Here is a 4235-nt window from a genome sequence, read left to right on the forward strand (position 1 = left end):
AGCTCCAGAAACACTTCAGTGTTCCAGCACCTCCCCTCTTAAAGTCTATATACAGCATGGAATCATTCCTAGGCAAAAGCTATGTGTAAGGACCTAATCAGGTGGAAAGTGAAATTAATGTATTCAAATGACCTGAAGGAATCCTCCCAAAATCAACATATATAAGTAAAACTAGAGCTGTATCAATTACTCCTAAAACATAACTGCCATTAACTAGCAAAGACAGTGCAATAAAAATGTTGTACAACACAGTAGACCAGACAAAGTGAGATGTTCACAAACTACTGCCTTAAATATTCACATAACTGATATAATTTACTTCACACATGTATTCCATTACTTTCGGAGTTAGAGCTAAATAATAGAAACTGAAAACTAAGTTAGCTATACCCTCCCTCCAAAGCCCCATAAATACATTTTGTTTGTAATACGTACTGGGACATTTCAGTTACATTACTCTACTGGGAAACATTGTTCATTACCATCAATATTTACTGAAATACGGTACATAGAATGGCAAATCTACACAGTGTACTGTTTAGGCCTATACTTTATGCCAGTTAATGTAGTGTTAGCTTTTAATTTGGTACATGATGAAGACAAAGTGAGTTACTCAACACTTCGATTATCGACGATACATATGTATTATACTGAAATGTGAACTTGAAAACTAAGAATTTAATTCTTTGAATTAACATACCTTTTGCAAATGTTTTGGGTGTGTAGGGGAAACTGATGGTACAGCATTTTCTTGGAGCCTTACTTTTGAAAGGGAAGTTCGGTCTATGTCCTCTTCTCGGAAATGCTGAGAACATATAGTGCTCCATTTGGACGCACGCCAATTCTTCCTCCTCACGGCATTCTCCCACAGAGCTTTCCGACTTTCATTTTTAGGAAATCTAAAATCATACAGGAGAAAAACGCGCTATAGTACAAGTAACAATGTAGCACACGTTCATTCACAATGAAGTTGTAAAATCACACTTAACGAGACAACTTACACATGAAATGTTATTCCCTTCGATTTCGCATCACAATCAGAACGATTCGTACATCCGAACACCACAAAAGTCACCATAATAACGCAAAATTCTTCCAAAAGCGAGCGACAAGCCTATGCACACAAGCTTACAGCAGCAATGTTTTGGTCAGACTGAGATGGCTACCCTCGGCTTCACATAGCTTCGCAGCTGTGATGTCACGGCGTCTCCCTCTATTCTTACCTCCATGGTTTGAGTGGTAACTAGGACAGCTTCTGGAGTATCTGTGGAGGGTTGACGTGTTTCTGAGAGATACGTATTCTGCTTTTCTTCTCGCTAAAGCGAGCCAATTAACATTTGTGCCATTGGCGGTTTGTTTTGAAGAGAAAGAGATTGTAAAAGGAAAATAATTAAGGCATGGAATCACCGGAGATCTGGACATGTTATGGAGATGGATTTAATACACTATTTCCTCCATAGATATGGTTTGTGACTTTTTCGTTCTGGAGTGAATAAAGACTGAATACATGAATGTAAATCAATGAAGGCATAACTGTAACTGGAAACACAAATTTTCTAATTGAGATGTTTCATTAATTACAAATTATTTTCATCAAAGTATATATTTTTGGAAATAAAAGAATTAGGGCAAAAATATTATGATAATGGATTTTTTAAAGGTTTACTTTCTAGAATTTGAACACTCTCATAACAAACAATATTTTGAATAAATGTAACATTTTAATTACACAGTTCTTGGAAAAATAAAACAGGGACTTTCAGATAAAGTATGTCAATCATAAAACAAACTATTAGCAGGGTCCCACTTCTGCTCTTTGGTGAGTGGTTCCTTTACGTGTAAGTTCCTTTACTTGTAAATTATTAGCAAGGTCCAATTTTTAAGTATGTGTCATTTCTGTGAATTGTAAATTTTGAACATTTTTATAAATAAAATGTTTCCAGCAAGAATGATTTATACTCTTGTTATCTGCTGCCCGAAAACTATACACTGAATAAAGTTTTGAAATATACAGCTTTGATAAAAATTTGGATATTTCATACATGTATAGTATGTGAGCTTACTATGTTTCAAAGAACACTTCATCAGGGTGTGTAATACTTCATTTCTAATAGTCACAGAAAGTGCACAATGTACTAACTGCCACTGGACATTGTTGTAGCAACACAACTCCTGATTCGACAATGTAATTCAGTAAAATCCCATCTTAAACTATAATCAACAAAAAATAAGCTGCCTTTATATCACCTGTCAACAGCAAGTAAAATCACAAATTTTGCTTGTGCTTCTTTTATCGAATCAAAGGGGCAGAAAAGAAGGCAGAAATTAGAGTTACAGTTGTGTTGCATCAATGGTCTTACATATCCTAGTGAGGACCCCTTGCAGACATGGCAAAAACGTTGCTACATCACTTTACAATCTGACACAATGTTCAACCAGAAGAATTTTATGGAAGTGACATTAAGTACTTTACCTTGTTGTTGCATTAGCTAGACTGTGATGTTTTTCCAACCAGGAAAACTGCATGCATCTTACATTGACCATAAATGTATACTACCGGGTGTTCACTCACCTCTAACTATATCATGCTTTGCAAGACATCATTTCATCTGTTTTCCATTAACTTCATTCTCCCATCATCTTGACTGTAAAATGTATATATTAAGATTTCTTAAACTTGAAACGTAGCCCAAGGTAAACTTGACAAATTTTGTTGTTTAACCTATTTGTCCTCCAAGTTGCAGCCACTACTGCTTCCTTTCCTGTTAAACCTCGTTGTTGAGAAGAACAAGCAGTAAAAGGAAAAAAAAAAAAGTAAAGTACAAGGGAATGATATCACTTTTTTGGGCTATAAGTATACATGGAGAACATACATTAGCAGCCGGCCGCGGTGGTCTAGTGGTTCTAGGCGCTTAGTCCGGAACTGCGCGACTGCTACGGTCGCAGGTTCAAATCCTGCCTCGGGCATGGATGTGTGTGATGTCCTTAGGTTAGTTAGGTTTAAGTAGTTCTAAGTTCTAGGGGACTGATGACCACAGATGTTAAGTCCCATAGTGCTCAGAGCCATTTGAGCCATACATTAGCAGCAGAAATAGTGAAGGCTATATTGGAGTAAGTCTCAGTTAATAATGACTAAGTCTTGGAAATCGAGGTATCAGATTGGTGGAAAAAAAAAACACCCCAAATAGTTCAGTAACTGTATAGCCAATGTGCTGTATATAGTGCTGGAGGTACTAACCAAATATGAAGTTGTTTCCTTTATGCACTTTATTTTCTTTGAGAGATAGTTTGATGAGTGACACATTCCCTCTGACATTTACTCTGGTAAAGGTTTATGCACAATGAAACATGCTTCTCTGTATTGTACAATGTCATATTGCACATTCACTGCCACAGATTCAACATCAAAGCAAACAGTGCCTCACTTGTCATTTACCTGCAATCACCGTAATGCACATACACGAAATATTTTAGTGTTTTGGATTAATCTCTCATACAGAGCACTCAGGGCAGCTGGACACCAGTCGTGATGAAATTGGAATAGAGATCAACATAAACATCATTTCCGCCCTTTTATTTCTCATGAAAACCACACATTGAGTGTCGTAACACCACACAGCGAGACCTTCAGAGGTGGTGGTCCAGATTTCTGTACACACCGGTATCCTTAATACCGAGTAGCATGTCCTCTTGCATTGATGCATGCCTGTATTCATTGTGGCATACTATCCACAAGTTCATCAAGGCACTGTTGGTCCAGATTGTCCCACTCCTAAATGGCGATTTGGTGTAGATCCCTCGGAGTGATTGGTGAGTCACGTCATCCATAAACAGCCCTTTCCAATCTATCCCAGGCATGTTCAATAGGGTTCATGTCTGGAGAACATGCTAGCCACTCTAGTAGAGCAATGTCATTATCCTGAAGGAAGTCATTCACAAGATGTGCATGATGGGGACACGAATTGTCGTCCATGATGATGAATGCCTCACCAATATGCTGCCGATATGGTTGCACTATCGGTCGGAGGATGGCATTCACGTATTGTAAAGCCGTTACGGCGCCTTCCGTGACCGCCAGCGGCATACATCGGCCCCACATAACGCCACCCCAAAACAGCAGGGAACCTCCACCTTGGTGCACTCACTGGACAGTGTGTCTAAGACGTTCAGCCTGACCAGGTTGCCTCAAAACATTGTCTGATTGAAGGCATATGTGACACTCATTTGTGAAGAGA

The sequence above is a fragment of the Schistocerca serialis genome, chromosome 2 (genome assembly GCF_023864345.2).
Source record: "Schistocerca serialis cubense isolate TAMUIC-IGC-003099 chromosome 2, iqSchSeri2.2, whole genome shotgun sequence".
Lineage (NCBI taxonomy): Eukaryota > Metazoa > Arthropoda > Insecta > Orthoptera > Acrididae > Schistocerca > Schistocerca serialis.